The sequence below is a fragment of the Lepisma saccharinum genome, chromosome 7 (genome assembly GCF_977018435.1).
Source record: "Lepisma saccharinum chromosome 7, izLepSacc3.1, whole genome shotgun sequence".
Lineage (NCBI taxonomy): Eukaryota > Metazoa > Arthropoda > Insecta > Zygentoma > Lepismatidae > Lepisma > Lepisma saccharinum.
Window position 1 is genome coordinate 87,723,968 of NC_139235.1, and position 19,653 is coordinate 87,743,620.

Sequence of the window (19,653 nt, forward strand, 5' to 3'; positions counted from 1 at the left end):
CCTCCAAACGATCCCCATCGACACAAAACTCTTTCAAGGATATAAACTTAAGCAGGACGTTACTGGTCAAAACTATGATTAAAATGTTTAATATCTGTGACTCTTAACATCGTTTCTAAAGCGTATTTTTTTGTGTATATAAGGGCAGAACTTGGATGAATTACAGATGATGAATTATAACACAGGTTAGTGCTCGTTTTGCAATATTTATATAAATGTCTGCATATGTCCATAAAAATAAGCGGGCATTACAGGCCGCAAATGTCGGCATCTCCGTCAGCGCCGCCCGCCACGCTTCTCCCGATCTCTCGGCTGAAGATCGAAATGAACGCACATTACTACTGATAATAATAATGTTGGTCCGTCCCGGGTTCAAATCCCGGCTTGGGCATGGATGTTTGTGAGTGTCTATTCATCAATTTCATCATATCATCACTCATCCCCATCTTCGCAAATTAGCCAAAAGTGGCACAAGAAGCGAAGTAAAATAAAGCAAATCAATAATAACAATATTATAATAATAACATTATTATTAAAATTTTTGGTATAAATTGACAATACCGGAAGTATCTCCGATTGCTTTCAAATTCGACATACTCACTAATTTTGGCCTCGTAATCACGAATCTGCAGTTAAAAATGGCGGTCACGTCTAGAAATTGCAAAATAACCTTTTCAATTACCGCTATGAATCTCCATACACTAACATGGCAACGATATGAAGACGTCTTCTTTTTCGCACAACGGTCTTGCTACCAAAGTTGCTCAAGTGTTGTGCAATAAGTGAGAGCGTTGATTTGCATGTGAGAAAATGGCATCTTGCGTAGAGGAAAAGCGCTAAATATGGGCCCCCCTCTTTATTTAGTCATTTTCGGAGGAAAAAAAATAATATATCAAGCACCTACCTTTAAAATGCATATCTATGAAATATATACTTAAATGTAATAACATGCTTAAGTATAGAAGGTCACCCCCCTTTTTTTTAAAAAAAAAAGCAATTTCCAAAAAATGGTAAAATAATGTATTTCAAAATTGTGGTATAAATATGGGCTACTAGTGGCAATATCACAAAAAGCAATTAAAATTTTTAAAAAAACAGCCATTTATCGCTAAAACGTTATAAAATTCATATTTATGAATAATCTGTTGTTCTGAAAATCACGCGGAATGGGAAAAATCTAAATTAAGAAAAACATCCAAATACTTGTTGCAAATGTGATCTCAACATTAGACCTCATGCCATAGCCCATATTTAGACCATCATGATATTTTTCTTCTTGAATTTATTTTCGCTCTCTGTGGTACATATTTCACAAACAAATCATGACATTATAAAAGCCCACATTTGTTTTATGTACCGCTAATATCATAACCTATACAAAGGAGATGAGAATTCAGAAAACTCCGAGTTAAAACATACCTGCAAAACGTTTTCGAAGGTCGAAATTCTATAACAGCGTCCAAGGCCGATACTAACCACCACTTTCTCTTGCGAATTGGCGCCGGAACCTTTGTCCTTGACAGATAACCAGTTCCCATAGCCTCCGCCAGGCTGCAGCACCCGGGAGCGCTGATAACGCCAAAACCCATATTTAAACCTCCGCCCATATTTAGACCTTCTCCTGTAAAGGAGGAGAAAATGTTTGTCCCACGAACGATTCACGGTAAGGTTAGGTTAGGCAAGCATAGTTAAAATTAAGGGACATCATAAACATAGTTTTCAAACGCTAATCATTGCAAAAAATAGTTGTTTTCTTCATAAATCAAGGCGGTTTACTCCATTCACGGACCCAATTTTTTCGCCTTGGCCTATTTTGCAATTTCTAGACGTGACCGCCAAATTATAACTGCAGATTCGTGATTACGAGGAAAAAATTAGTGAGTATGCCGAATTTGAAAGCAATCGGAGATACTTCCGGTATTGTACATTTGCTCCAAACTTTTATTACCACTATTACTACTACTACTATTATTATCAGTGGCACGTTTATCCTGGTACTTGCCCCCCAGACAAAAATTAGTGGTTGCGCCTCTGTTTATAGGTAAATCAGTCTCAGAGAGGAAAAATGAAAAAGAGGGGCAAAGAACATTAGTGCCTCGAAAAGTCTGAATTATACTAATATACAGTGATTTTCGTCGGGTCTGGACACACTGTATGTACGCCCCTATTTCGTACCCATCCAGTGGCGTACTCAAGGGGGGGTTACGGGGTTTAACCCGCCCCCTTGAGCTTTTGAAATATTATGAAAAATTCTGTGGAAAAAAATAAAAATGGCCGATTTATCACAGTCAAAGATCTGCGACAATACTACTACTAAAGGTAAAAAGGTAAAGTGTTCCACTGTGCTTAGCACCACGCCATGAAGGCGTATAGGGGGTGTGGGGGTAACGCCCCACACTTTCTTGATCCGGTCGTGAGTGGGGGTGATGTGATCAGCATCACGTCCCTGACCGCCTTTACCCCCCCCCCCCAGGGTTTCCCCCAGGTACCCATGTTATTCGACGCTGGTAGTATAATAAAAATAATAGCTAATAATTTGAATTATTATTCGCATGCAGCACTGAGAAAAGCACAGCATTCCAAACACACGCGTCTTTCAGAGTGAATGCCTTGAAAATAAACAGAATTCTTGAAATAAAATACGAGGGTCACTATTTATATTTTGAAGTTAGGCGCGATTTGACGTTTGCACGGAATCGTCTGGCATTATTGACCATAACGTACTTCAAATGTTTTGTCAATAGCTTCATTTGTGTTGTTTATGTTGCCTTGGAGATTGGGCGACAACAATAAAATCGAATTAACTCGTGAACATTTTCGTGCGATGATTTTTTACGATTTTCGACGTGGATTATCAAGACAAGAGTGCATCGATCAACTTACTTCCACATTTGGCGATGAAGCCCCATCCTTTGCCACTGTGAAACGCTGGTATAACGAATTTAATCGTGGCCGCCATTCGCTCACCGACGAGATTCGCGAAGGTCGTCCAAAAACAGTTGTTGTTCAAGAAAACATTGATGCTGTGCAAAACCTAATAATGCAAGATCGTCATGTGACATACTGTGAGATTGAGGCAACCATAGGCATTAGTTCCACCAGCATATATAAAATATTACATGATCATTTAGCTGTGAGAAAGTTATGTTCTCGTTGGATCCCACACAATTTGACAAAAACTCAAAAAGACGCTCGCGTCAATTGGTGCAAACAAATGCTCAATAAATACAATCGTGGTGCTTCAGAAGACGTATATAAGATTGTAACAGGTGACGAATCATGGATATATGCATATGAGCCGGAACGTAAACAGCAGTCGACTGTATGGGTGTTTCAAGATGAACCCAATCCAACAAAAGTTGTTCGCGCTCGAAGCACATCGAAACAAATGGTCGCCTGTTGTTTTTTTTTTCGGGAAAACTGGTCATGTGGCAACTGTGCCTTTAGAGGAACGTAGAACGGTCAACTCTGAATGGTACACAACAATTTGTTTGCCAGAGGTCTTCGGTCAAATACGGAAAACAAACAAACGCCGTCGGATCATTCTTCATCAAGACAATGCCAGCTGTCACACATCTCGTCTAACAACCGACTTTATGAACAGTCAAAAAATCGAATTGATGGGTCATCCGCCGTACAGTCCTGATTTAGCACCCAATGACTTCTTCTTGTTCCCGAATGTCAAGAATAAATTGCGTGGACAACGATTTTCGTCGGCGGAAGACGCCGTTGATGCGTTCAAAAACCATATTATGGAGGTGTCTCAAGAAGATTGGAAAAACTGCTTTGACAAATGGTTCGAACCAATGCAAAAGTGTATTGACCATAAAGGAGAATACTTCAAAAAACAATAAAGCAGTTTTCAATGCCAAATTCCTGTTTTTTCATTGTTAGGCTCAAAATATAAATAGTGACCCTCGTATGACGGCAACTATGATTTAAAAGAGAAAAAAGTTGTTTTGTATCTCATCTGCAACAATGTTCAATGAACATGTATTTTTTTTTTGTGTGTGTGAAGAATGAGCATTAACTAAAGAAAGTTCTTTTTATTCGTTGTAAGTGGCTAATGTATAGACAAAGGCTAGGCAGACAAGAATAGCTACACTGTAACCAATCCACTTTCCCATTGTTTACCGCGGCACGTTTCAATTTCTAAATTCAATTTACAACAATTTTAACTATTGTAAAATGTTTTGTTTGTAAGAACAGCAAGACAATCCAGATGTGAATTATCGGGGACATTTATGCGGGGACAAAGCCGGAAAAATTACAACCAATTCCAGGAATCGATCACGGATCTCCTGAGTGGTTGTCAGACACCCTACCGACCAGACTACCGCTGCTCCTTGGATGATTTCCATACTTTGATTATTTCAATTTATTTAAATATATGTTCTTGTTTTTATGGATTTCCTTCACACTTAAAATGTCTCACCTCGTTAACTAGACAATTATTTCGTAACAAGGAAACAAAAAAAACTAGAACTTGTCAAAAATCGAATGACTTGAAACTAATTTCGGTCTATTGCTTTCATAAATACTATATTTATATAGATCTCTACTACTTAATAGTGGTAGTGGTACTAGTAGTATTATTAGTAGTAATTCAACTAATTAATTAATTATAAGTATTATTAATCAATTATGACTATTATTATTTAATTAAAGTGTAATAAAACAATGGTAATGTGAATTTGGAGAAAGTTTTAGAAATAACCCCCCCCCCTTGATGAAATCCTGTGTACGCTACTGTACCCATCAATACAATAAAACAGGTTTTTCATTCTTCGATTGAATTTCCATCAAGGCTTTTCATTCCTCCCTAATCAGAGGGTCTGCACACTCTTATGACGCCATTATAATAATTAACAAAATACTGTGAATAAAATTAAATTATATGTGGAATGTATATATAATTCAAGGTTGACATTAATTTTCCACCACGAGGGTTTTGACCCCACTTACTCCCCTTCCGGAAGCCCATGCCCTTACACCCCCTAAATACGAAATTAAGCCCCAGTTGGAAAATTTTGTGGGGGCAGGGGCGTAAAAATCAGTGCCACAGGCCACCTCTCGCTCGTCCGATATCGACGTCCCTGCACAGCACGGTACGCTAACCACTAAACCACGGAAGCTAGAAATATTGGCTTTCAGTCCTAGCAAAAGGACAGCTCAAGGTCATGGAGAATTTGAATGTATGAACCTAACTATTCTATGGTAGGAAGGAAACTTTTGCAGAAGTCATATTTTGAAGCGGGTTTATAAAATATAGTTTTATGCCTAGCTCGCTCTTTTCTTTGACTGAAGTCATAACAAGATGTCAAAAGATATGGCGTAGGATTTACAAGGGCTGGCGACATGCTTGCACAATGGCCAAGCACGTACGCGACCTTCGCGGAAAGGGGGTCCCCGCGAAAAGTGTTTCCAACTCGAAACTGAGGTTACTAAATCTGAGCTCAAATACACAATATCGGTTGAAGGTGGGAAAAATTCCTATAGGAAGCTTCCTGATGATACCAGGTGAATGTTAATCTTCCCTTTCATTATGCTTTCAGTTTGGTGCCCAGGAGCTTTGTAAAGGGGGTGTGGGTTATGACTAGGCTAGTGACTCAAAAAAATTAGTAGAGAGACGGAATGTTTTCTGATGGAGCAGTCAGTTTTAATGTACCTTGAAATACCATACAAACAGTGGCGAAGGGGGTACAGAGGTACAATGGCCCCTTTTATTATTGGAAAGGGGTAAATGAAACAAATTCTACATTCTAACAATACGGAATTCAGTTTAGTTCAAAACATTTCCGGCTGTGGAGATCCAGGGTGGAGGAGTGGTTCGGGTTATTCTTTAAGCAAAGAAACGTTGAATTCTGGAATAGGCAGCAAAATATAGGCCTGACTGCCAAGAAAAAGAAGACCTATCTACCTCCCAGGGCTCGAACGAAGTTGTGATTTTTACGAAGCGAAACATGCTGTTGTCTGTCTCCAAATACGACACTGGCGACACGGAACGGGAAAGTTTTAGATATTCACAAACCGGAACACCGTTCACACCCTTTTCGAAAATCTATAGCACGCCACTGTTTATGATCCCTATCGTAAATATACCTTGGCAAACCAGTGTCGTAAAAAAAAATATATCGAACATTTGCCAAATTGCTGACACCTGAAACGGGAAACCTCGTTTGTAGTTTGTTCGAAAGGATGCCAAGTTAAAACACCTTGCCATGAAGTCACATAAGAATTGCAGAGATAGGGACTCATACATTCCCAATCTCTGTCATAGTGGAGATGGCATGATCACCATCACGCCCCGATTGCCTTTAACCCCCCGGAGGCACCCTTTGATCAGAGGCTGGGTTATCCCCAGACCATCCTTATACAGTAGTGAAAAAGTAAAGTGCTCCTCTGTGCTATGCACCACGCCATGAAGGCGTATAGGGGGTGTGGGGTTAGGGCCCCACACTTTCTTGATCACGGCCGAAGGTGGGGGTGATGTTATCAGCATCACGGCCCACACTTTCCTCCGGGTACCCACTTTATACGACGCTGGGTGGACGCCGGAGCCGCTTGAACAGTAGGGTGACCATAATATTTTGACCCAAAAACGGGACATCCCAAGGAGATCCGTTTACCCCTCTTCCTGAAATATCGGTTAGGCCTGTTGTCCTCGCCATGACTTACACATTGTTTCTGGTGCCTTCTGATCAACTTTTGATGTTAGTCCTACGCTGAAGTTGAGTGCCAGAAGTATTTATCAGAAGAACCAATCTTCTTGAGAGCAGCTTTATTGTTCACCAACCGTTTATAAATCTCCCCACATATCTGACACACAACGCGAGATTTTTCTTTTGTGTTTGTGTCAGACCAAGGAACTTTAAATTCTTGTTGCAATTCCGTATTGAAAATACATGTACGCTTCTTCGCAATGTTTATTCACTGTTCTACAAATAACGGAACACATACAAAACAATATATCTTTTTAGCATGAAATGTGTCTCAAACTTTAGATTTGGTTTTCAAGAGAACTCCTAGACTTTTATAAAAAGGGACAAATGGTGGATTTTTAATAATATCGACTGGACAACCGGAACACACCTTTGAAATGGGACTGTCCCTGCCAAAACGGGGCGTATGGTCACCATGCAGCACTGCATGTTCCACTTCGTTCTTAAATTTTTCTTCAGGACAAACATATCTATGCCTTGCTCACGACTCGAACCGGGGCCCCTGGCGGGTTATACGCTAAAACACACAGAGGTAGACATACCGACTGGATCGATGAAAATTAAAAGTACAAAATAGTGAAGCAAAATTAAAATAGACCTACGAGGCCAAAATTTAAATCTGCCCTGGTTCTCCTGAGTATTTCAAACGTTGACGGGTAGGCCAGGATCGGGAAGCATACCCACCAATACCCTGTCCCAGCTAACTGTGGAGCAGGGCCGCGCATAGCAGCAGAGAAGGGGATGGGGAAATTGAGTGGGCAAAGAGAGCATAGCAAGGAAAGCGGGCAACTCCTGTCGCCTCCCCACTCCATCACGCAATTCCGTTCCTCTCACTGTTCATTGGTGGAATGTGTCGCGTCACTACTTGCGCACAGCCTTGCTCTCGTTCGCCTCCTCCACAGATCCTGGGACAGGGTATATACCTAGGCTAGGATAATAACCGGCACGGGAACCGCATTTATAGCTGTCATCTGCTGTTGCCGCTCTTAAACTCGCGGTCAAATACCTAATTAGGCCTACCGTAACCCCCTGTTTGGGTAAGAAGCGGCATGTTCGCATTAATACAAGGTTAGTCAAGCATACAAACTGCTAAGAATAAGGTTCAGTACACTAACATGGCAGTGAGCCTCAGCAGTTTTGTACGTTTTATGTTAGCAAACATGAAAGTGAGCCTAAAGTTAACATATATTGCTTAAATATGTCTGTATTATATTGTACCGCAATTCTTTTCTTACCAAAATAATTTGAGTAAATAATTCGGCATAAGGTGGGCGGGACGAATGTTCTTGGGGGGGGGGGGAGTGCCTTGGGGGATGGGCACCACTGATACGAGCAGAGAAAGAATAGTACAAAATATAGGGTCTATCAATATCTATAGGCAGTGTTGAACACTGTTTCAGACAGGAATAGCGGAAGCTACACCCACGCACCCCCTAATTTGAAATTCAATATTACAACTTTTATGCAAAATTTGCTGTTATTCAAGCGAACAGAAACCTGGTGGCGAGTGCTTGACTCAGCAGCTGACCACCCATCCCCTAAACAGCGATTGGGTTCCAAACCTAGGGGGGCAAGAACAGTTTACTTTCCCTTGGTAGATAAAGTTTAGCATAGTGCAGGAGCAAAAGTGGCAAAAGGTGAGGGGGGGCAACTGCCCGCCACCACTGGGAGGTGGTGTTTCATTTCAACCCTAACGTCGCGATACCCCTGGGTATATGGGTGTTCACCACGGAAATGAAAAAGAGACGGAGAGAAAAGGAAGGGGAGAAAGCTAGAATATAGAGACAGTAGAAAAACTGTGTGTATCATCTGACGTCAGTGTCCTATCAAAGGGGAGGTGTTTAAAAGACGTTCAACCCCCGGCACCCTTTACCACCCTAGATACCCAGAAAAATCGGTTAAATTTATTGCTCCTTTAGCTGAATATATATATATATATATATATATATATATATATATATATATATATATATATATATATAACAGTGGTCAGAAGTAGCGAGCTACTTGTAGCGTCGCTACTGTAGCTCGCTACAAAATTTGTAGCTGTAGCTGTAGCGACGCTACATTTTGAAAATTGTAGTTGTAGCGGTAGCGAAGCTACAAAATTCCTGTAGTTGTAGCGAAATTTCACTACAGCTACATTATTTCTCAGCGTTTTGAGGTGAATTTTGAATGTGGCAACAGCGTCAGAAAAAATCGACAATAACCCTTAATTTTGCTGGAGGTTCATAAAGACAGTCTATTACATGGAGATACAGATTATCTAGATTGTAGATTATAGATATCTCCGTAATTTATTTAATTAGTATCTGAATAATTCAGATATCCAGATAACTAACTGACATATATGAATATACTCTGCTAACAGCTAAGTTTTTTTTATCTGCATCGCTAGTTTGGGGAGAAACATGCCTCGTTTGCTGCACCACTGGAAAAAAGTGCCTCGTTTGCGTCACCCCCGGAACAAATTCTGTGGATATTCATGGTGTAAGAGACACCAAAATATCATTAATTGCTGTGTAAGACAGAACCTGCAGTGCAAAAACGAGCGATGGATTTTCCACCCGACTGACAAGGGAATAGTGTCAGCAATAAATGGCTCAGTACGTTAACAGCATTGATCATCGTCAGTATATAGGATCTCACCAGCAAGAAATTATTGTTACAAGAATGATAGAGTTTCTAGAATTGCAATTATTTTCGCGATAGTATTTGTTCACAAATTTTAAAATTACAATACGTTTAGAACACTCAGTTTTACACGATAGTTTCCTCAATAATGTCATCATATTGCAAAAGGTATGTGCGAGATATTGACTTTCCTGCAGAAACGACAATTTTGTTTAGTTAATATACAGTTTTCAAATTTATGTATTTCTTCTACTTTTGCGTCACTTTTCTGTAACTTTTGCTAATCATGAAATCATCATCATAATCCTTCGCTGTTTCCTGCCTCTGGCTGGGTCGGCATAGAAGTAAAGCCTCTCCATAGTTTTCCAGGTCTTCCACCACTCCTCTCTTTTCAAGGTGTTGCAATCTTGTCCTCTTCTCCTAACACTCTCCACTATCTGCTCTCTCCATTGGCATCTTGGTCTCCTCCTTGGCCTTATTCCCACTCCTTGTGCATTGTAAACTCTTACTGGTAGTCTTTCTGCATCCAACCTCTGCATGTGTCCGAACCATCTCATCTGTGCCTGATCTATCCTGTCCTGAAGCTTCACCACACCTACTGTCTGTCGGATCTCCTCATTTCTTATTTTATCCCTTCTAGTCTTCCTCATAAGTCTCCTTAAAAATTTAATCTCCACCGCCTGCATCTTTACTTTGTCTCTCTCTGTCATTGTCCAAGTCTCTGCTCCATACGTAATTATTGGCACATAGTATGAGTAGAATTGAAACGAGTTAAAACCTAACAATAGACCCTTTAATTGACATTAATGGCTTTTTTATTCATTTTCGAGGGGTGACGCTATTGTTAATTAATCTAGCGCCACGTGGCGACACGTGTCGGGGGTGGAGGAGGAGATGAGTCATCGATGACTCATGCACACGTGTGAGTTTGAAATTAATGGTTTTCCATTAGTGCACAAAAGATACTATTATGTATTCCGTTTTTGACCTAAGCTAACCTTTTGTTGTATATTATATATGCGTTTCTGCCGGATATGAGTCACAGATGATTTATACAGACGTTGGAGTTTGGAATTAATGGTTTCTCCATTAAGGTACAAAAGACACTATTGTGGAGTTCGTTTTTACTCTAACCTAACACTATTGTTGTATATTATATATGCGTTTCTGCCGGATATGAGTCAGGGGTGCTTTATGCACACGTGGGAACTTGGAATTAATGGTTTTTCCATTAAGGTACAAAAGACACTTTTGGCCTATTCTGGCCATTTTGGCGTCGGTGGTGAGGCATATTTGGTATAATTAAGGATCTGGATTTACCCGAATTCAACCGGTGTCGACGCGTTCGATCGGAGGTAGAAGATATTATAACACATGTTCGCTTTAAAGGCGAAGAAATTGAACGATGTATTCTATATGAAAACGAAGTATGCGAGCGGAATCCATGTTATTAATATTAACCTGTTATGGAAGAACCTGTTATGTGGTTGCATTCATCGGCACCCTCAAACCGCGCGCGTTCATGGATACGCGTGGCAGGAAGAAAGGGTCGCCATTGTTACGGCCCCCTTCGCTTGGTCTTCTTCCGAAGTTGAATGGAAGTCAAGTGTCGCCAAATTTTTACACACGAGTATTGATTTTCTTTGAGGTTCCAATTTTATTTGGTGGAAGTAATCTACGCGGTATTTCTGCCGCCTTTCGTAACATTGCAAAGACTATTTGACCAAAACCGTAAGGAATTTGGCTGAACTAAGAACATTCAGTTCCAGTATCTACAAGTTAAAGTGGATGGCATCCACTATTTGCCCTTATTTCGGGGTTGCGAACCACGGATCATTTGATTATTGCCTTATATACATCAGGATTCACGTAAAATTGACCAGATGTTTTTACTGTTAGGGACAATATTTCGCATTTTTTGTGTATTTTTACTCAGAAAACGCTATTTGAACGATTCAAGCAAGAGTTCGCATGGCAATTTAGACACACAAACTGTGTTTCTTCAACTTTAGCTGAAATTTAGGTTTATTTTTTACTCTAATATCACAATTTCTTCTATTCAGACAACATTTTTTATTAAATTTTGGACTCACAAAGACATTTTTCAACTTTTAACTTGTTATTTTAAAAGTTTATTTCCATTTTTTACTCTAATATCACAATTTCTTCTATTCAGACAACATTTTTTATTAAATTTTGGACTCACAAAGACATTTTTCAACTTTTAACTTGCTATTTTAAAAGTTTATTTCCATTTTTACTCTAATATCACAATTTCATCTATTCTGGCAGGAGTGTTTATTCCAGTTTAGACTTGCAAAGATAATTTTTTCAACTTCTTTTATTAATTTTTCTATTTATTGTCTTTTGTATCTTATATTTATTAATTCTTAACTTTGAGTTTTGTTCTTTATTTAAAGAATTTCTCTAATCACTAAGGAAGAAGTACTTTTAAGTAAAACTGTACCCACAAACTTTATTATTACTATTATTATTATTATTATTATTATTATTATTGTTTTTTGTTTTGATGTAGTTGTTGAATCTTGTTGTTGTTGTTAGGGTTTATTGACTTCCACTACGGTATTTTTGGTTTGCTTCGTAGGAAAGTTTGTTTATTTTAGAGTTTCCTCGGTATTTTTTTACTGTTAGGGTAGGTAAAGTTTCCTAAATATATGAGTAGGGTTCCATATATTCTTGTTCTTGCATGTTTTTCATATGATGTGATCACCACAACTCTCCAAGTGCTTTTACTGCATGTTTCCATTTTTATTGAGGCTTAGTGATTCCTAGAGCCACTTTATGCATGAGAGAAAGCTTGAAAATTTTGATCTCAGATAGCCGTCAACCTTATGTCAGAGTATTTTCGAGTATATTTTAGTCTTATTATGGCCCACTAGAATATCACGGCTTGCTTATTTTTTAAGTATGTTGCGCAGTTATTGTATTTTTGCTTTTGCTTTCTAGATAAACTGTATGAAATGTTTAATATTTGTACTTTTTGCACTTATAAGAGGCCAAACTTTTACTGTAACTAAAATTATTATGTCTCTAGGCACTGAAACCCCTTTACCAAGAGTACTATAACTGCATGTTTATTAATATTGTTTCTTTCATCCCTCAAATATAACAATTTAACAATATAATGACTAATCACAGGACAAGTCGATGTTAGCAGATGACTACGTGGCTCTTAAGTCCACCTGCCAAACTTTTCTTACCATGCTATTTACTCTTATAGTTTTTTATTCGGGGTACATTTCAAGTACTACTTGACTTTTTGAGTGTTTGATTAACACCAGGGGTTATTTGTATCTGTTATGCTGTATTATTTGAGGCTTCTAATTTTTATTCTACAATCACTATATGTCCATGAGAACTAAATTCCACTGACTGAAGCTTAAAGCTTAGGCTCTGCAGCATGTTGAATGGTTAAGCACTGGGCAATATGAATTTTACAGAGGCTAGTAGGAGGCATAGGAACACACGCCAGAGCATTATTAGCATGCAAGAAGCACTTTCAGGGAGTACTACGAGGAAACGAAGTTGATTTTTTTGAGGGCTTTACCAGTTACACAGCCAATATTTGCTATTTCAAGTAACTGCATGTACCAGAACATTTTACAGCCCATCACTAACTAGACTTCAATTTATACTATATTAGGGGCTAAATGTAGCAAGAACACTGATTGTACATACTTTTGAGAATCCAACTATATCAGGATTTTTTCTATGTAAGTATATTTTTATTGATTACTAACTTTAACAGACCATTCAGGAAGACAACAAAATTCACTAAACTTAGTACTATAGTGTAGGTGATTGCATGAAAAGTAGAAATTATAACATCCACAAGATTTCGCTTTTTTTGCTTTTGTGACTAATCGTGACGCTGAGGATGAATGGATGGCCAAAAATCTTAAGGACTGGATGTATTTTACCACTACAGACGCCTATGTAGAAACACTAGAGTACTGTTAGCTTTCAAAATTGAGGATATACTGTACTGTTTCTTAAATATTTTGTACTTGGCACGTTACAGTTATATCCATTTCAGGACAAATATTGCTAAAACTCTCAAATTTACTGGTACAAGTTGATATTTCTGCTATCAGAGGAATTAACAACCCTATTTTACAAACAAATGGTATTGTTTACACTTTATTTACTTCAATCTGAGACTAATATTTTACAGTAATTGAATCATTCAGCCCTAGTCAATACTTTACTGCATCAGAAAGTTTGTTATTAATCTAATAAGTATGCTATTTTGTGATATTCTAATGCAAACGTTGTTTAATTCACTGGTTATAATGCAAACTTTTGCACAAATTCGATATATTCACTACCTTCAAACCAAACAATTGTACTTATTTAGCGCATTTCATTTATATTTCTTGTAATTAACTTATGTTTCTTATAATTAACAAACTAAACTAATTACTTTGGCATGTTAAAAACCTTATTTTTTACTATTTCCTATTCTATCAGGTTCTATATTGCTGTTTTTATCAATTATGTAAGACCACACTCTGGTAAATGCACATAGAGTATTAGTAATCCCAAAGTGGTGTTTTTGGTGTCCAAGTTCAGATGAGAGTCTGCAAAAGGCTATTGATGTCCCTTTCTGAATTCCATGTTGGTTTCTGTTTATCCTTGTTGCTGCTTGTTATCTGAGTTAGGTTGTTTGACTTCAGGACTATCCTTTTTTAACTTTATTGTTGATTGCTGTTTTGTTTATTTCCTTATTTGTTTTTATTTGTTTACTGAATCTATTTGTTTTGTGTCTTGTAATATTATTTACTATAGTAACAAAATTATTTTTCTTCCATCCAACATTTATTATTCTGAGCAACAGAACTTCTCCTTCTTTCCCATATATTTGATTATTTCTGGTGTAAAAGTACAATTTTTACAAAGTTAATGTTTAAAAGTACAATTTTTTCAAAGTTAATGTTTTAAAAGTACAATTTTTTCAAAGTTAATAATTTAAAAGTACAATTTTTTCAAAGTGAATGTTTTAAAAGTACAATTTTTACAAAGTTAATATTTTAAAAATACTATTCTTTCAAAGTTAATAATTTAAGAGTACAATTCTTCTGCTATTTGAACTTTTGTACAATTTTGTTATTGTTGTTAAAATAAATATGTTAGATGATATAAAATTACAGTAAATTTTCATGAATTTATATATTAAATTTCAAAATAGTGTTATTTGCTAAAGATAGCGGACAAAATAAATTAAACTTTGACAAATACTGAACAAGAAATATACAAGTATGTTGATAAATATCAATTTTTAAAAATAATTTTGTTACTATAGTAAATAATATTACAAGACACAAAACAAATAGATTCAGTAAACAAATAAAAACAAATAAGGAAATAAACAAAACAGCAATCAACAATAAAGTTAAAAAAGGATAGTCCTGAAGTCAAACAACCTAACTCAGATAACAAGCAGCAACAAGGATAAACAGAAACCAACATGGAATTCAGAAAGGGACATCAATAGCCACAGCCATAGCAAAAATAATAGATAGTCAAACAAGCTACCTCAGATATGAACCAGCAACATACCTCAGATATCTAGCAGCAACAAGGCATAGAATAGAGTAAAACAGGACATGCTTATGGAGAAACTCAACAACATAGGAATAAAAGGGACAGCCAACACAAATACGCTACATCATACATAGCCCCTGCGAATAGAAAATTAACAACATCAGCAGTAACTACTTATACCTGCTAGAACAACTAAGCGACTATAGTTAATCAGAAAAATACATATTTTCACGAACTAATTTACCTCTACGATAATAATACTGTACTAGCAGAATGCCAAGGCTTCAAAAGATAGCTCCCAGAACAAAGTACAGCGTGGAGTATAGGGTCACATGCAAATGATTATTCAAAGGAGCTTCGTAGATCAATAAGACAATAGCGATTATTCTAAGTACTGCAACTTGACAGAAAATAGGAAACCTACACAAGAACATCAACACAAAAAGGAAAGATACTTACTACCATTACAGCACCCACTCAATATCACAAAAGACCATGCAAAATATTCTACAACAATCTGCTTCATAACATAAAAAACTGTTAAGTTCCCTACTGCAACTTGACCGAAAATAGGAAACCTACACGAGAACATCAACACAAGAAGGAAAGATATTTACTTCCGTTACAGCAGGCACTTAATATCACAAAAGACCATGCAAAATATTCTACAACAATCTGCTTCATAACATAAAAAACTGCTAAGTTCCCAAAAAGTTCCGGGGAACTTTTCTAACGGTGGAAGCGGCCCCGGCGCCTACCCAGCGTCGAATAACATGGGTACCTGGGGGAAACCCTGGGGGGTAAAGGCGGTCAGGGGCGTGATGCTGATCACATCACCCCCACTCACGACCGGATCAAGAAAGTGTGGGGCGTTACCCCCACACCCCCTATACGCCTTCATGGCGTGGTGCTATGCACAGGGGAACACTTTACTTTACTTTTAAGTTCCCAAAAAGTATCCAATCAATGAAAGAAAACTGGTTGAAAAGGGAGAACTCTCTACAGTCTCGCAGAATTATAGGAAAATAACAGCAAAACTTGGAAGCCTACACACTCAATAATGCTCAATATGCATACACTTCACATGCAATCCCCTGCAAAAGGCACATAGCAGACTCTCATCTGAACTTGGACACCAAAAACACCACTTTGGGATTACTAATACTCTATGTGCATTTACCAGAGTGTGGTCTTACATAATTGATAAAAACAGCAATATAGAACCTGATAGAATAGGAAATAGTAAAAAATAAGGTTTTTAACATGCCAAAGTAATTAGTTTAGTTTGTTAATTATAAGAAACATAAGTTAATTACAAGAAATATAAATGAAATGCGCTAAATAAGTACAATTGTTTGGTTTGAAGGTAGTGAATATATCGAATTTGTGCAAAAGTTTGCATTATAACCAGTGAATTAAACAACGTTTGCATTAGAATATCACAAAATAGCATACTTATTAGATTAATAACAAACTTTCTGATGCAGTAAAGTATTGACTAGGGCTGAATGATTCAATTACTGTAAAATATTAGTCTCAGATTGAAGTAAATAAAGTGTAAACAATACCATTTGTTTGTAAAATAGGGTTGTTAATTCCTCTGATAGCAGAAATATCAACTTGTACCAGTAAATTTGAGAGTTTTAGCAATATTTGTCCTGAAATGGATATAACTGTAACGTGCCAAGTACAAAATATTTAAGAAACAGTACAGTATATCCTCAATTTTGAAAGCTAACAGTACTCTAGTGTTTCTACATAGGCGTCTGTAGTGGTAAAATACATCCAGTCCTTAAGATTTTTGGCCATCCATTCATCCTCAGCGTCACGATTAGTCACAAAAGCAAAAAAAGCGAAATCTTGTGGATGTTATAATTTCTACTTTTCATGCAATCACCTACACTATAGTACTAAGTTTAGTGAATTTTGTTGTCTTCCTGAATGGTCTGTTAAAGTTAGTAATCAATAAAAATATACTTACATAGAAAAAATCCTGATATAGTTGGATTCTCAAAAGTATGTACAATCAGTGTTCTTGCTACATTTAGCCCCTAATATAGTATAAATTGAAGTCTAGTTAGTGATGGGCTGTAAAATGTTCTGGTACATGTAGTTACTTGAAATAGCAAATATTGGCTGTGTAACTGGTAAAGCCCTCAAAAAAATCAACTTCGTTTCCTCGTAGTACTCCCTGAAAGTGCTTCTTGCATGCTAATAATGCTCTGGCGTGTGTTCCTATGCCTCCTACTAGCCTCTGTAAAATTCATATTGCCCAGTGCTTAACCATTCAACATGCTGCAGAGCCTAAGCTTTAAGCTTCAGTCAGTGGAATTTAGTTCTCATGGACATATAGTGATTGTAGAATAAAAATTAGAAGCCTCAAATAATACAGCATAACAGATACAAATAACCCCTGGTGTTAATCAAACACTCAAAAAGTCAAGTAGTACTTGAAATGTACCCCGAATAAAAAACTATAAGAGTAAATAGCATGGTAAGAAAAGTTTGGCAGGTGGACTTAAGAGCCACGTAGTCATCTGCTAACATCGACTTGTCCTGTGATTAGTCATTATATTGTTAAATTGTTATATTTGAGGGATGAAAGAAACAATATTAATAAACATGCAGTTATAGTACTCTTGGTAAAGGGGTTTCAGTGCCTAGAGACATAATAATTTTAGTTACAGTAAAAGTTTGGCCTCTTATAAGTGCAAAAAGTACAAATATTAAACATTTCATACAGTTTATCTAGAAAGCAAAAGCAAAAATACAATAACTGCGCAACATACTTAAAAAATAAGCAAGCCGTGATATTCTAGTGGGCCATAATAAGACTAAAATATACTCGAAAATACTCTGACATAAGGTTGACGGCTATCTGAGATCAAAATTTTCAAGCTTTCTCTCATGCATAAAGTGGCTCTAGGAATCACTAAGCCTCAATAAAAATGGAAACATGCAGTAAAAGCACTTGGAGAGTTGTGGTGATCACATCATATGAAAAACATGCAAGAACAAGAATATATGGAACCCTACTCATATATTTAGGAAACTTTACCTACCCTAACAGTAAAAAAATACCGAGGAAACTCTAAAATAAACAAACTTTCCTACGAAGCAAACCAAAAATACCGTAGTGGAAGTCAATAAACCCTAACAACAACAACAAGATTCAACAACTACATCAAAACAAAAAACAACAATAATAATAATAATAATAATAATAGTAATAATAAAGTTTGTGGGTACAGTTTTACTTAAAAGTACTTCTTCCTTAGTGATTAGAGAAATTCTTTAAATAAAGAACAAAACTCAAAGTTAAGAATTAATAAATATAAGATACAAAAGACAATAAATAGAAAAATTAATAAAAGAAGTTGAAAAAATTATCTTTGCAAGTCTAAACTGGAATAAACACTCCTGCCAGAATAGATGAAATTGTGATATTAGAGTAAAAATGGAAATAAACTTTTAAAATAGCAAGTTAAAAGTTGAAAAATGTCTTTGTGAGTCCAAAATTTAATAAAAAATGTTGTCTGAATAGAAGAAATTGTGATATTAGAGTAAAAAATGGAAATAAACTTTTAAAATAACAAGTTAAAAGTTGAAAAATGTCTTTGTGAGTCCAAAATTTAATAAAAAATGTTGTCTGAATAGAAGAAATTGTGATATTAGAGTAAAAAATAAACCTAAATTTCAGCTAAAGTTGAAGAAACACAGTTTGTGTGTCTAAATTGCCATGCGAACTCTTGCTTGAATCGTTCAAATAGCGTTTTCTGAGTAAAAATACACAAAAAATGCGAAATATTGTCCCTAACAGTAAAAACATCTGGTCAATTTTACGTGAATCCTGATGTATATAAGGCAATAATCAAATGATCCGTGGTTCGCAACCCCGAAATAAGGGCAAATAGTGGATGCCATCCACTTTAACTTGTAGATACTGGAACTGAATGTTCTTAGTTCAGCCAAATTCCTTACGGTTTTGGTCAAATAGTCTTTGCAATGTTACGAAAGGCGGCAGAAATACCGCGTAGATTACTTCCACCAAATAAAATTGGAACCTCAAAGAAAATCAATACTCGTGTGTAAAAATTTGGCGACACTTGACTTCCATTCAACTTCGGAAGAAGACCAAGCGAAGGGGGCCGTAACAATGGCGACCCTTTCTTCCTGCCACGCGTATCCATGAACGCGCGCGGTTTGAGGGTGCCGATGAATGCAACCACATAACAGGTTCTTCCATAACAGGTTAATATTAATAACATGGATTCCGCTCGCATACTTCGTTTTCATATAGAATACATCGTTCAATTTCTTCGCCTTTAAAGCGAACATGTGTTATAATATCTTCTACCTCCGATCGAACGCGTCGACACCGGTTGAATTCGGGTAAATCCAGATCCTTAATTATACCAAATATGCCTCACCACCGACGCCAAAATGGCCAGAATAGGCCAAAAGTGTCTTTTGTACCTTAATGGAAAAACCATTAATTCCAAGTTCCCACGTGTGCATAAAGCACCCCTGACTCATATCCGGCAGAAACGCATATATAATATACAACAATAGTGTTAGGTTAGAGTAAAAACGAACTCCACAATAGTGTCTTTTGTACCTTAATGGAGAAACCATTAATTCCAAACTCCAACGTCTGTATAAATCATCTGTGACTCATATCCGGCAGAAACGCATATATAATATACAACAAAAGGTTAGCTTAGGTCAAAAA